This window comes from Dasypus novemcinctus, chromosome Y (genome assembly GCF_030445035.2).
Source record: "Dasypus novemcinctus isolate mDasNov1 chromosome Y, mDasNov1.1.hap2, whole genome shotgun sequence".
NCBI classification, from domain to species: domain Eukaryota; kingdom Metazoa; phylum Chordata; class Mammalia; order Cingulata; family Dasypodidae; genus Dasypus; species Dasypus novemcinctus.
Genome location: NC_092216.1, coordinates 27,230,605 through 27,246,822, shown reverse-complemented (window position 1 = coordinate 27,246,822; position 16,218 = coordinate 27,230,605). Strand labels below are relative to the sequence as shown.

The window sequence follows — 16,218 nt, the reverse complement described above, 5'->3', positions numbered from 1 at the left end:
GTTTTGTAGAATGATCACTTCTATTTTTATTAGAGGAATGGGGCAAAAATCATTGTCTCATTATTGAAATAAATTTCAGTTATTCCAGCCTCAAGTTGATTGGAGAGTCCCCCATTTTATTTCCTGGTACAGGTTTTATAAGTTAAAATCTGTGTGCATTCTAAAGTTTATTGAAGAACCCTTGTAAACCAATATTTACCTGAGGCTTTAAGTGGTTTGTTGTAAATAAAATTATAAATCTAATGTCACTGATGTGTACTATCTTGCCAGATTTTCTACCAAATGTATTTATTATGATAAACTTAACATCTGAAAATTTTAAATATTTGGAAAATCATAATAAAAAAAGTTAACTTAAATGTTGATATAATGCCATAAAAATTAAACATAATAACAATTTTAAATTTCCTCTCTAAATTTACGACAGCTTAACTAGGTATGATTAAGGACAAGGACTTCTAAAACGATAATTTTTGCTATGGAACTCTTTATGTTAATCACAGTGTCTTGTGTATAAAATCTCCGAAAGCTTTCTTTTTAGGTTTAAAGAGATAAAAATTGGGCCATTCATTTAGACAATAACAGAAAAATTTTAAGAGAAGAAAAAATGTAGAAAATATTATATGAGAACAATTGAATAAGAGTGTTTAATATTAATCTCTAACTGTTTATAACTGTTTAAATCTACCTCTTAAATATATGTTTACAGACTTAGTAATAAGAAAAATTTCTCTTGATATAGGAAATTAAAAATAGTGAAGAGTCCCTGGAAAACAGTCAAATTACTGTTTGTGAAAATCTTTATTAATTTAAAAAATATATATATGTATTCAATTTCAAAATGTTTAAATTAACCTGGAAATTTACAAACTTAAGGGAAAAAAAATTCCAACAAATGTAGAGAGGGTGATTGGTAAAGAGAAAAGGAAATATTACTTCAGATGGAAATATAAAACTTTTAGAGTTCCTTAAAATACACAAGAAACTAACTTTATTGTACTTTGTATAAAATAAGTTAGATCCAATATAAAATGAGAAATAAAAGAGAATTGTCAAGGAAGGACAACAAGGAATTATGAATAAGAATTTGCTGCAGTATATGATCATAAGGTATAAAATATAACTTACCAGGTCACTAGTCAAGGTTAATACAATTTAAGAAAACTGTCGTTATAAGAACTGATACAAGGGTGTGGACATGGCTCAAGTGATTGCTCTTCCACTTAACATATGGGATGATCCAGGGTCAACCCCTGGGGCCTTCCGGTAAAAGAATAAAAGTGTGCCCAAAGGGCAAACCAAGTGCCTGTGCGGTGAGCCATATGCACGCACAAGGGCTCTAGCAGTCTACGGAGTGCCCGTGTGGTAATCTGAGTACACACAAGAGAGCCTGGATGGTGAGCCGGGGAACGACGAGGCTAGCAAGTGAGTCATGCACAGAGATGATGATGCAACAAGGGAGAGATGAAGGGAAAGTCAAGGCGTGGCACAAGAGAAACCAGGAATTGAGGTGGTGCAAGTGACAGGGACCCATTCTCCTATCAGAGGTCCCCAGGATCAAATCCCAGTGAATCCTAGAGAAAAAAAATGAGAAGTCCAAAAAAAGATAAAAAGATACAGAAGATCACACAGCAAATGGGCACAGATAACAAAAACAGCAGGGTGGGTGAGGGGGTGGTGAGGGAAAATAAGACCTGATATATTGAATAGTGCAGAAAATAACAAAGAAAGGTTCTTATAAATGCCTCAGGGCAATATGGTGTCAGAGAGCAATTTATTCAACTGTTTTAAGAAGTGATAGGCCAGTTGCTATTTTAAATATTCCAGCATACATGGGCAAAAAGGGAAGATTCCATCTAGTTTCCAGCTCTAGATGAAACAATTATCAAATCTGAGATTCTCTCAAGTCCTTCAGATGAGTTTCTAAGATGGTTTTGTGCACTCCTTAGCCAGGATGAACTAAGAACATCTTTCCATATTGTCATAGATGTATTTCCCGTTTATAGGATCAAGACGATAAATCTCTCCAGCTGACTGTGATATCATAATACTAAAGTATTTCTTAACCCTCTCATAATGCCCTGCACAATTCTCTATTGTCTGTACAGAATTTTCTCATTTAAAGGGAAGCTTTTGAGTTACTCCTGAAATACATAACTTTACAATTTTCCTTAATGCGGTCCCCTCTGCCTAGATGGTACTGGAAGAACTACCAATATGTTCTCGCTTTTCTCTTTGCCATCGAGGAGATCAACAAAGATTTCTTTCTCTTCCCCAACATGTCCCTGGGTTTTGAGCTCTACAATGCTTTTCCCAGTAACCACAGGACCTTGGAGAGCACCCTGTCATTGCTTTATGGCGGGAGTCCGACTCTCCCTAACTACAATTGCCCCCAAAAAAGTAAATCTATGGCCGTTTTTGCAGGCACCGAATCATCATTTTCAGCAGAGATCGGAACACTGCTGGAGCGCTACAAAACCCGACAGGTATGATGGTCGTGAGTTCTAGAGGGAGAGAATCTCATCTGTCCCTATGCCATTCCCTCACATTTGGTCAAGGGGGACGTTTGAAGCTGGGCATACATATGTCATGAGAGTTATAAGCAAATAGTATGAATTTCCTGTGATTGCACGAGTAATAACTTGGGTGAAGGGGACGAAGGAAAGTTAAGTGAATATGTTAAGATTCTCCCCACAGTCATGCTTAGCATCAATGCATCCTTCATACAGCAGAAGGGAATACTGACTGCTGACAACTTACTGACCCCTACTACTTAGCAAATCTCTGCAGTATAGAGGACTATCACCGGAGGTTATGACCCTTATCTGGTTGAGGGATTGCCTAAGACCAATGACGGCTAGTATGCAGATTTAGGGACTTTGTACCTTGTCTAGCATGCAAGATGCTCAAGTTTCAACCTTGTTCCTGTACTTTTCAAGGATTCTTTAAGAATCAGTTCAGTACCTTAAATGAATCAATTTAATGTATGAAATAAATTTACTATGACTTGAAAATGACATCAACTTACCACAGGAAAGAAGAAGAATCAATTCATACTGTTTATTGGAAATACTGTCTGTTTCATGTTAACCTCCATAAATTCACCACAGGTGCATATTTTGATCTTCCAGTGTAATTCCCATAGTCAACTCCCTGTCTCAAAGTCATTTTTCCAGGGGCCTGATCTAACATGATCAGGAATTAGGAAATCATACTGCCAGATTTATTAGCTATAGAGAATTGTCTATGAAAATTTTTTGAAAATATGTGAAGGTAGATGATTATATTTTCCAGTACAATTTATTTTATGATGTATTAGTAAGTTCAAATGTTGTTTAACAAAATAAAGATTGATTTCTTTCTCAAAGTTCACAACCAACAATGTTGGCAGGGTCTGGGAGGATCTCCTGTTTCAAAAGTCCCTCATAGAAAGCTGAGGTAGACACAAACATGTTTGTCTTCCGTCTGAATCTCATGCTTTGTGTGCTGCCACGAGAGGTGAACATATGAAGAATTTATTCTTTCCAATCATTCCAAATTAGGATTTGCTTGCATATGACACCACTGGGTGGAATTAATGATATATCCCTACTGAAAGGTTGAAAGTTTGGGAAAATATGATCTTTTGTGTTCCCAGAATGTTAAGAGAAATATATGATGACCTTTGTAGTCTCTCTTTCACCAAATATTCCATTAATTCTACCTCTAACATAGTGAATTCTTTGAAGTTCTGTTTAAGGATAACGAGATGAATTTCACTAAATGTAAAATTATGATACTTTATTTTCTTATTCAGGTCACATATGGCACTTTTGACCCATTCCTATGTGACAAAGGGAATTTTGCATCACTGTATCAAATGGCCATGAAGGACAGCTCTCTGGTTCATGGAGTGATCTGGTTATTGTTGTATTTCAGTTGGACTTGGGTGGCACTCTTTGTTTCAGATGATATGAAAGGGGAGCAGTACTCTTGGAACTTGAAAGCAGAAATGGTAAAGAATGATATCTGTATAGCCTTTACAAAAAAGATCCCTACCACTAAAAGTAAGCATTTTAATAATTATTTAATGTCCATTTCCAAGATTGGCAATTCATCTGCAAATGTACATATTATGTGGGGTGAGATGCAGATTCTCATAGTACTGGGATATTTAGGAAAATATTAATTAACATCTAGTAAGGTGTGGATTATGATATCAAATTGAGATAATACTTCAGATATGATGAACCATATGCTGCACTCTTTCCATGGAAGTCTCTCATTTTCCCACCAGAAGAGGGATATTCCTGGTTTCAAACACTTTCTCAAGACAATCCATCAAAATATCCAGAAGACTTTTATTTCTGCAAATTCTGGCTTAACAGTTTTGGTTGCTCACTTGAAGGGTCACTATGTGGAACAATTGGAAAGTGTACACCAAATGCTTCCTTACAGGTCATGACAGGAAATATTGATATGATTACTATATCTGATTATAGCTATTTCATTTATAATGCTGCATATGCTGTGGCTCATTCCATTCATGAAACACTTTTGGTGAAATTAGAAATGGTATCTACAGAAAGCACAGACCAACCTATGCTACATCCATGGGAGGTAAATATCTTTCACCCTGTTGAAAGATATCAACCTATGAGGAGAGGTTAAAATATTTTGTTGATATGGAAAATGATGATATTTTTCTATTAGGAAACCAGGAAAAGGAAATGAAATATTCATTTTTTTTCCCCCAGATTCTACCTTTACCTGTAATTTTCACATATATTTTGAGAATTCTCTAGATAGTACTGTTAATTTCAGATCATTTAATTAGAAATTGTATTAGAAAATTTATTCTCAATATTAGATGAAACCCTGTAAATTATCCACTATTAACTTATCACAAAATATAAGGAGGCCAAAAAGTGCAGAATTTTAAATTATTCTGTGGAATATATACATTTTTCCATCAAACAGAACAATGACTCCAAAAATAGGCTTATTTTCTTTATTTTTAAAGGAACATTTGATTACATAAATTTTCCATAAAAAATATATGGGAATCCCATATACCCCCTACTCTTCCCTGAATTTCCCCTATTAACAACGTGTTTCATTATTATCACACTTTCGTTACCACTGAAGAGCACAATTGCAACATTGGTACTAACCAGATCAGCAGTTCACAATTTCACACTTTGCACCACACAATTTTATAGTTGTTAACAAAATGTTTGATGGCCTGTATAGATATTGCAATGTTATGCAGGACAATTCCAAAGTTCCATGTTACAGCATTTCTTCCCTCTCCCTCCCCTCAGAACTTCCAGTGGCCACTTCCTTTATCTGAATGACACAAGTTCTTTATTGCTAGAAGAATAATAAGTCTACTTTTGTCCATAATTGCATACCCCCCTTATGTTTGTTCATTCCTCAATATTGAAGAATTTGGGATGGGAATGCCCACTTTGTTTCTGATTGAGAGGGGGCTTAGATACTTTGGTGTAATCATTAAATGGAAATTTATATTAAAATGTACAGTGTTCAACAGAAAAATAAAGAAAAACAAAGAAAAAGGAACAGATGGTGGGTCCAAAGGAAGATGAAAAATTATAGAAAACACCATGAAGACAATAAGAATGTGGAGAAACTGAGTAAAAGCTTTAATAATTATCTTACAAATGATCAAGGAGATTAGAAAACTAAAAACAATATCTAAAGGGTCAGGAAAAAAGTGAGTGATCAATATGAGAGTCATAATATAAAGATGGAAATTTTAAAAAGGAAACAAAGACAACTACTGGAGTTGAGGTCCACAATACTTGAAAGAATTCCAAGAGGTGTTCAAGAGTAGATTGGAAGTGATAGAGAAAAGGATCAATGAACTTGATGACAAAACATTTGAAATGTTTCAAACTGAGGAGTAGAAATATAAAGGAATAATTAAAGGCAAAAAAAATAGTCTAATATACATATTGGGAAACTCCAAAAATGTCAATATATACATTAAGAGAGTCCAAGTAGGAGATGAAAGAGAAAAAGGGAAAAAATGGAATATTTAAGGAATAATGAAAGAACATTCCAGACTTAGAAAAGACATGAATATGCACATCCAGAAGCTCAAGGAACTCCAGAGAAGATACACTTGAAGACCAATATACTCCATCATATAGTTACCACACTTTCAAATGCAAAGGAAAATGAGACAGTTGTGATAGTTGCAAGATGTAAAGCTAGTCCTATGTATAAGGTACTTTCAATTAGACTGAGTGCTGATTTCTCATCAAAAATAATGGAGGCAAAATGTTAGTGAGCAAAGTACTAAAAGCGTCAGCCATGGCTTTTACATCTGGTGAGATTTTTCTTTCAAAATTTAGGGAAAGAGATCTGGAAAGATGGCATCAGAGTAGGTAGACAATGCTCAGTGTTCTCACACAGAGAAAGAAGGGCAAAATGCAGATCTACTCTAGGGATCTGCAGACCAGGAAATGCTGTGCATCATCCAAGAGGGAGACGGCTTGAGAGACAAAGAAGCCAAATAAAAACTGTGAGAAAATTGACATCAAGTCAAGGAGGAAGCAGTATTTTAATAGATTAAAGACACATGATACAAACACACAAACACAAAATGGAACATTATTCAACTACAAAAAGTAATAAAGGTCTGAAAATGTATAACTTGGAAATTTGCTTCAGTAAATTACAGGGGAAAAATAAAATTATTGGAATGCAAAGGAACTGTTTATTCAGGGTTGCCCCTGAGCACATTATAACCATATCCTGAGGTGCATCATGCATTTATTCAAGTACTCTTCCATTGCTCTCACATGGAGAGGAAGAATGTCTTACCTAAATCCATGAAATAGTGAACACCTAAAAAAAATGTAGTCTCTACCAAAATGACTACTTAAAAGTAGGGATCAAGAAAAGAAGGTTTGCTTCATGGGTATGACCTTCAGTCTGTAATTTGAATCCACTTGACATTTCAAAATTATGACTTCCTTCCAGCTTCACCCACTTCTGAGGAAAATCCGATTTATAAACAGTGCTGGTGATCATGTGTCCTTAGATGAGGAAAGAAATTTTATGGTGAAGTATGATATCGTGAACACCATAAATTTCCCTGCTGGTCTTGCCCTCCTCATTAAAGTGGGAGAATTTGTCTCCAATATTTCACATCATCAAGGTTTGAGCTTCCATGAAGAGATGATCGAGTGGCCTGTTGGATTTAAAGAGGTATGACACCATATCAATGTAGGGTTTATTTATTATACAGTTATCTCAACACTCTCTTCATATTAGATTAAATTTTCACCCCTTGATCTCGGGACTAAATTTGTAAATTAAAATCAATTTCTTGACTTCATATTATGCAATCACACAGATATTTTGAGAACTTGCCTTTAAAGTATCAAGTATATAATTTATAATCTTTCATTTGGAATTAAAGTACAATGCAGCATTTGAGTGCATACACTGCCAGGCTACATTAATTAACCTAGTAATTTCCTCTGGGGTCTTGAGAAGACTAAATCATGTATGGATGATCCTTATTAGAGGCATTATAAACATTAATAGAATACACAATTAAAATGTCAACTCATATCCACAATTCACATTTTCCTGTGGTCATTTCAATACCACTCAGTACCAAAGTTCATTTGTCCTAACAGGCCATGACTTTCATCTAGTCTTTCCAAAGTTGAAAAAGCAAAGGGAATTTTGGAGGTGATTTGTTAAACAAAAGAGCTTTTGTCTTTAAAGTCCAGTTGAGTTTCTGCAAATTGGTGGCATACTGGGAAATAAAAACCCAGAACGGGATTAATCACATTCATATTGTTTTTCTCTACCTGATCTATATATTTTATACAATTCATTTTATTAATGAGATCACTTTTGTAATTGTGTTTTCCTCTCTAGAAATTAACATTTTCTATTCAGACACTTATGACAAGGCAATTTTATTAGGCTTACAACGCCCTAGTACCACCATTATAAAAAGCCTTGCTTGAAAGTCTTTTTCATCATGCGCTTAAATTATAGGAGAGTAAAACCAAGGTGATGTTACCCATGATAGGTGAAATATAAGTATTCTGATACATTAGTACATTGTTTGATTTTTGTATAAAGTTAATGTCCATGTAATATCAACATGTTAGAGATTGGAATGAAACTTGTTTACAAAATAGATGAGAAATTGTTTTCTCTTATTAGGAGATGAATATAGATGTTTCCTCTTTATTGGTAATATGTTCAATAATATGACCAATAATTGTCTCTTTCTTCTACAGACTCCTCAATCTGTATGTAGCCAGAGATGCCATTCAGGGTTCAAGAAACTTCCACAAGAAGGAAGGCCTGTGTGCTGCTTTACTTGTGTTTTAGCCCAGAGGGAGGCATTTCCAATCAGACAGGTATGAAAATATGTAACCAATCTATAAAAATACCTGAGACATAGTCAATATAAAGGAAACAAAAGAATATTCCATAGGGTCCTAAGACACCATTGTTCTCAGTTTATGCAGTCACTGATAATTTTCACATATCCATGTTATAATCACCAGGGTTACTCATGTTGGTTAAGGTCTCTTATGGCTCTGCTCATTCAATTAGGCTTAACTGTGGCACAGATTTGAATAAGCATTTTTTCTTTCAGTCCAGTGCTTTGTGATACAGCCTTAGTCAATGATCCATGGTGGATCATACTAACATCTAGAAGGTAAGGATCATCAGGGCACTTGTGAGTACCTTGAAGATTTTAGTTATGCAATTTTTCATGTGATAAGGACAGAGCTGGTTCATATACATTTTTGGGAGAATTTTATTACTTTATTTATCCTCTCTTGAAAAGAATGAAATGTACTTGTAATAAATGAGTGTATCAATTTATAAATAAATGTTCAATTAATTAAAGCATCAACAGCCCTCAGGAAGTGTATAATATATGCAAATATATATATATATATTTTTATACACATACATATATATATGTATTTGAAGTGAGGTCACAAGATCCTAATAAAAGTTATAATTTGGCACACTCAATTGGGGCTGCAACATGTACATAGATCTCAAATAGACAAATATACATAGATCTCATATAGGAGATATAAAAGTAAAACATGCATTGTGAAATATGTGTAAAATATGGAATGGTTAATTAGACTAAATTTTTCAAAATACAAAGTCAAGTACTGTAATGATTTGAATTTATCCATAAATGGTATACAATTCCAACCATATAATCACGACCATATTAGCATTAAGAACCTTTTAGTTTCAATCACTTGGGAGAGAATGAATAGATATCTTTGGAAATGAACAAACTAAAACAATTACTTACTTTTCTCATAAAGGATTTGCAATAACAAATAAGGATGTAACTCAAGAAGGAGAAATAGAAGAAAAGCAACAATACTGGACACCCAACCGACATGCACATGCTTATGTGTGCAGAGCAAGTCTCTTAAAGAATAAAGGCAGAATCCAAAGACAGTCACTGAATCAAAAAGGAATGAATGGGTATCTGAGAAACATAGTTGAGAGAGAATTAACTGATTGTTTTACACTTTTCTACTATTTCATGAATATCTCCTCTAAAAAATGAATGAAGAACTTTAAATCAGAAGTCACAAAATATGGCTTATTGACACAATGACATGATAAATTATTTCTGAAATGATTATTGCTACAATATCCATACTATCTGTGCTACAAAAAACAGAATTACATAGTTGAAATAGAGAAACTATTGCCTGCATGGAGATCAAATATATGCTAAATGATTACCTAAAATTACAATCTCAAAACTGTAAAAAATATTTACCAAACCTTGCATTTAGAATTCAATGAATCATAATTTAAAATTGTACCTCATTCTTCAATAAAATGATAAAAATTTAAAAGCCCCCAGAAATAAACTTATAAGAGTAATAATCTTCCAAACAGCATCCAAATAACCTCGAAAAAATACTTTGCAAAAGTAGTAAAATAAATGAAAACTGAATGCTAAGTGACTTTCTCTAACATATGTTAAGATATATACATGTAAAAAACAGTAATCAGTGGAAATTAAGGTAGTGATAAAGGTTAAGATATCCCAGAGAAATAATTAAATCTACTTTTCCTCACTCAGTGTGATTGTGAAAAAGGAACTCTTTAACTCCTTCCTGTCATTTCAGGATACATTGGGTGTGCCTCTAGCCTGCACAGCTCTTTGCCTCTCTCTTGTCACAGCTGCAGTTCTGTGGGTCTATATGAAGTATCTTCCCATTGGGAAGATGAATAACCGAGCTCTCAGCTACATCCTGCTCTTCTCCCTTCTCCTGTGTTTCCTCTGCTCCTTACTCTTCATTGGCCATCCCAACACAGCATTCTTCGTCAAGTCACCTTTGCAGTTGTGTTCACTGTGGCTGTTTCCACTGTATTGGCCAAAACCATCACTGTGATTCTGGCATTCAAAGACATAAAACCCAGAAGAACAATGAGATGGCTGCTGACATCAGGGTTTCTAACTGTCATTCCCGTCTGCACCTTGATCCAAGTGATGATCTGTGGAATCTGGCTGGGAACTTCTCCTCCTTTCATTGACATAGACACACACTCTGAGCCCAGAAGCATCATCATTGAGTGCAACAAGGGCTCTGTGCCTGCCTTCTACTGTGTCCTGGACTACCTGGGCTCATTGGCCCTGGGAAGCTTCATTTTAGCTTTTTTGGCCAGAACCTCCCTGACACCTTCAATAAAGCCAAGTTCCCTGACATCATATTTTCAGGCTTTGGAGCAACAAACTTCCCTGAATTTTGCATCTTGATATTACAAAATAGTGGAAACTGCTTTCCATCTTTATTTGACACAAGTATCCTGGTCATTATTATTATTATTATTGCTATTATTTTACAATACTCAAAGAGTTGTTATATTTTAGGAAAGAAAATCTTGGGACAAGATATCAAAGGGAATAAGTTTATTTGGGCTCTGTTTCATCTCAGACACAATTATATTTCATTACTTCCTTGGTTGGTGATACAGTTCCCCATAATTGAAGGTCAATAGGATTAGATTTTACTATTTTTTGTACACTATTTATGTCTGGGTACTGATGATGCTGACTTCTTTTTTTTTAAGAGTCCATGTATACAACTACCCTTAGACAAAGACTCACAAATAGAAATATACCTCAGATAAATGGCTATCACGAAATATTTGTCACAATTTTTTTCTATATTTTTAAAGTGACTGATAGAATATAAAATCATATTTTTCATAAATCTAAGTTATACTTGCATTTTTCCTATTTTCTTAATACTTTAGATCAAGTTTTTAAAGTTTTAATTTAATATTTATAATATATTTGAAATTTTTCTTGTCATTAGGTCTTAATTCATCAATATAAATTCTCTACTGATGTTCAATCTCTGGGTATTGTTTTTTTGTTTTTATTCTCATTTTATTTGCCCTAATTCCAGACATATATAATTGATTTATGCAATTATTCCTAAGTTTCTAAAATTTATCCTCTATTCACTGCTTCTAGTAATGTCTATTTCTGTGATTTTTGTATCCCAGGATATTTCATATGAGAATAATCATTGCGTATTTGTCATTCTGTGACATTCATTACAATATTTTCAAGTCCATCTCTATTTAGCATGCATCAGAAATTTATTCATTTTATGACTGAATAATATACCATTGTATGTAACGCAACTTGTTTTTTTGTTTTTTTTATCTTTTCTTTTTAATGTAACATTCAAAAAATATAATAGGTTCCCATAAACCCCCACTCCCCTTCCCCCACTACTCCCACATCAACAACCTCTTTCATCATTGTAGCACATTCATTGCATTTGATGAATACATTTCGGAACACTGCTGCACCACATGGATAATAGTTTACATTGTAGTTTACACTCTCCCCCAATACATTCAGTGGGTTATGGCTGGATATATAATGTCCAGCTTCTGTACCTGCAATATCATTTAGGACAACTCCAAGTCCTGAAAATGCACCCACATCACATCTCTTCCTTCCTCTCCCTACCTCAGAAACTCCCATGGCCTCTCTCTCCACATCAATGTCACAATTTCTTCCATTACTAGCTGCAACATTTCAACAGTAGAATATCAGCAAGTTGACTCTAATCCATAATTTATTCCTCCATCATTTGACCTTGGAATGGTGATGTCCACTCCATCTCTATATTGAGAGGAGGCTTAGATTTGACATGGATGATGTATGCAATTCTCCTGCTTGCATTTATAGGCACTTTCGGTTCCCTGGTGTGGTGGTTCACCTCCTGTTAGCTGACCTGGGTAAGTTCAACAAACCAGAGGGTAGGAGTTGCAACTCTGCTGAGGATTAGGGCCCAGCTGGTACATGGCCAGTCCAGAGATTCAAGTCTCCTGAGTATACACCAACCCTAGCACCAACCACAGGTTGACCATTGGATCAACTGTTGGGTCAACATTGCCCATGGGGAACTGTTGCTGTTGCATTGGGGAATGTGATAGATCTCCCCTGGGTAGGAACTCAGCACTCCCTCCGTTGTTTGTAACTGTAACTACTATGAAAATACCCAACATATATCCAAACATTTTTATGTACCCTATATATATGTCCTGGAGAACTCCCTCCCAACCATGTATCCCCCATCAATAACACCCCACACCAGTGTTCCTCTCCTGCCATAGTTGGACCTCCCTGTGGTCCAAATCTTCTTTAAAAATGAAGCCTAATATATTGCCAAATTCAATCAAGGAAAATGAAATATAGTGATGGGTTTAAAGATTAGAAGGAGAATACATACTAATTTAGAAAAACTAAAATAAAGTAAAAACAAATTGGGGTATTAAAAGATAAAAAATATCATAAATTTTTGTTTTTGATGTTTTACCTTTCATCATTGCAGTAGTTTTTGACCTGTATGTACAGTGGCAATGTAATTTCTTTCATTTCTTCCTCAGTGTCTACATTCTTTCTTTTTTTTTTCTTCTAATTTTTAATTTGGTCTTCACAAAAGTTTTAGATCACAGTAATTCACATATGCAATATAGGGGACTCCCATATATTGAACATCAAATCCTCTTCCCCCTTCCCAAGCAATGATATTTTTACATATTCATGTTATATTTGATGCAGCTGATGTACAGATATTGAAACATAGCTTTCAAACATGGTTCCATTTTGGTTTACATTATGGTTTATATTTTAGACTGTACAATTTTCTAATTTTTTGTTATTTTATGTTTTACATTATGGTGTACATTTTAGCCCATAGACTTTTACACATTTTTGGGGTAATTTAACATGTCCTATAGTCATCATTGCATGATCTTGTGGAGCATTTCCATTGCCCCCAAGTTACCCTGATTCCATCTATTCTATACCTCTCTCTGCCGCCCCTCAGGGCCCACAGTGACAATCTTCATTACTTGAAGGACCAGATTCACAGATTCTTGCAACAATGCTGAGCACTTGACATACTAGACTGCCCTAACCCATTTGGAGCCACTGATTCTCTTGAGAGACACAATTTTCTCTGTTCGAGAACATCGGGCCTCCCCAGGATGTGGTTACAGCTTCCCATTCATTATCTGGGTCTCTAGCCAATGATATAACACACTATGACAAAATGAGCACTCACACACTCCCTAAAAGCCTGCCCGAGGGCCAGATGCCCCCCCCACCTTAAACACCTTAAACAGATAATCCTTCCTTATTGTATTTTCTAAAGAGTTCTCTCGACATTATAGTTTAAACTGCATACATGACAATCTCTCATTTTCAAATGCTCCCTCCAGCCCTCCCCTCAATTCCTTGGGCTATCTGACCCATCCTCCCAACCTTAGCCCCCTTCAAGCCCACAAAACCCCACCCAAAGGTATCTCTATGCCCACATCTCATCCCATCTCTGTACAAATACTTACCTCCAGCTTATCATAGATTTCTCCCAGTAGGTGTCAGCTTGCAACCTTCCTTTTCCCCAAATCTCCTTTAAGCCTAATATTCAGTCTCTAGCTCTCTGAGACAGTTTGCTTTACTTATTTCGTATCAGAGAGGTTATGTAGTATTTATCCTTCAACACCTACCTTGCGTCACTCAACATAAGGTTCTCAAGATTCATCCATGTTATCCCATGTGTTTGTCCTATATTCCTTCTTATAGCTGAGTAGTATTCTATTGTGTGTATACACTATATTTTTTATTTATGCATTCATCTCTTGATGGACATTTGGGTTGATTTCAACTTTTGGCGGTAGTGAATAATGCTGCTATGAACGTTGGTGTGCATATATCAGTTTGTGTCCTTGTTTTCAGTTCTTCTGTGTTCAGTTCTCCCAGGAGTGGAATTGCTGGTTCATATTGCAAATCTCTATCTAGATATTTGAGCAACTGCCCCTTGTCCTCCATAAAGGCTGGTTCCTTGTGCATTCCCACCAGCAGTGGATGAGAGTTCCCATTACTCCACATCCTCTCCAGCACTTGTAGTCTTCTGTTTTTTTGATAGCTGACAGTTTCATGGGAGTAAGATGTTATCTCATTGTAGTTTTGATTTGCATTTCCCCAATAGCTAGGGATTTTGAGCATTTTTTCATGTGCTTTTAGCCATTTGTACTTCTTCTTTGGAGAAGCATCTGTTCAAATCTCTTGCCCATTTTTTTAAATGGGTTGTTTGTCTTTTTATTTTTGAGATGGAGGAATTCTTTATATATGCAGGATAGTAGTCTCTTATCAGATATATGGTTACCAAATATTTTCTCCCATTGGGTGGGCTGTCTTTTCACTTTCTTGACAAACTCCTTGAGGTGCAAAAAGTTTTAATTTTGAGGAAGTCCCATTAAATATTTGTTATTTTGCTTCTCATGCTTTGTGTGTGAAGTTCATGAACCATTTCCTATTAAAAGGTCCTGTAGATGCTTTCCTACATTTTTTTCCAAGGTCTTTATAGTCTTGGCTCTTATATTTAGGTCTATGAGTTATCTTGAGTTGATTTTTGTGTAAGGTGTGAGGTGGTAATCCTCTTTCATTCTTTTACATATGGATATCCGGGTCTCCAGGCACCATTTTTTGAAGAGACTGTTCTATCCCAGTTGAGTGAGTTAGTTTGGCCTTGGCAAATACCATATGTGGATCTAAATCAGAACTCTCAATTCAGTTCCATTTGTCAGTGTTTCTATCCTTGTGCCAATATCATGCCATTTTCACTACTGTAGCTTTGCAGTATGATTTAAAGTAAGGTAGTGTGATTCCTCCAATTTCATTTTTCTTTTTCAATGAGGCTTTGGCTATTTAGGGCCTCTTTCATTTTTAAATAAATTTGGTAGTTAGTTTTCTAGTTCATTAAAAAATGCTGTGTTGATTTTTATTCAGATTGCATTAAATCTGTAGACCAGTTTTGGTAGGATAGACATCTTAATAATATTTAGTCTTCCTATCCATGTACAAGGACTATTCTTCCATTTATTTAGGTCTTCTTTCATTTCCTTGAACAGTGTTGTGTAGTTCTCTGTGTATAAATCTTTTACATCTTTAATTAAATTTATTCCTAGGTATTTTATATTTTTATTTACTATTGTAAAGATGATATTTGTTTCTTGATTTCCTCCTCAGATTGTGCATTATTGGTGTACAGAAATATGACTGAGTTTTACCCTTTAATGTTATAACCTGTAACTTTACTGAACTCATTTATAATTTCCAGAAGCTTTCTTGTAGACTTCTCAGAGTTTTCTATGCATAGGATCATGTCATCTGCAGATAGTGAAATTTTGACTTCTTTTCCAAATTGGATGCGTTTTATGTCTGGTTTTTGCCTCAGTGCACGAGCAAGTACTTCTGAGATTATATTAAATAGAAGGAGTGATACTGGGCATGCTTGTCTTGTTCCTGATCTCAGAGGGAAAGATTTTAGGATTTCACCATTGTAAATGAAGTTAGTTGTGGGTTTTTCATATATACCCTTTATCATATTCAGAAAGTTTCCTTGTATTCCTATCTTTTGCAGTGTTTTTATCAAGAGAAGGTGCTGTATTTTGTCAAATGATTTTTCTGCATCTATAGATATGATCATGGGATTTTTTTCCTTCATTCTGTTTATGTCGTGTATTACATAATTGATTTTCTTCTTTTGAACCATCCTTGCCGACCAGGAATGAATCCCACTTGGTAATGGTGTATAATTAATTTATTGTGTTATTTAAATTGAATAGCAAGTCGTTTGTTGAGGATTTTTG

At 35.1% G+C, this 16,218-nt stretch overlaps 1 pseudogene; it reads left to right on the top strand.

Moving 5' to 3' along the window:
* Positions 1 to 1,198: 1,198 nt before the first annotated feature.
* The window catches only part of LOC139438303 (vomeronasal type-2 receptor 116-like), a 70,718-nt pseudogene continuing 55,698 nt past the window's right edge, over positions 1,199 to 16,218 (top strand).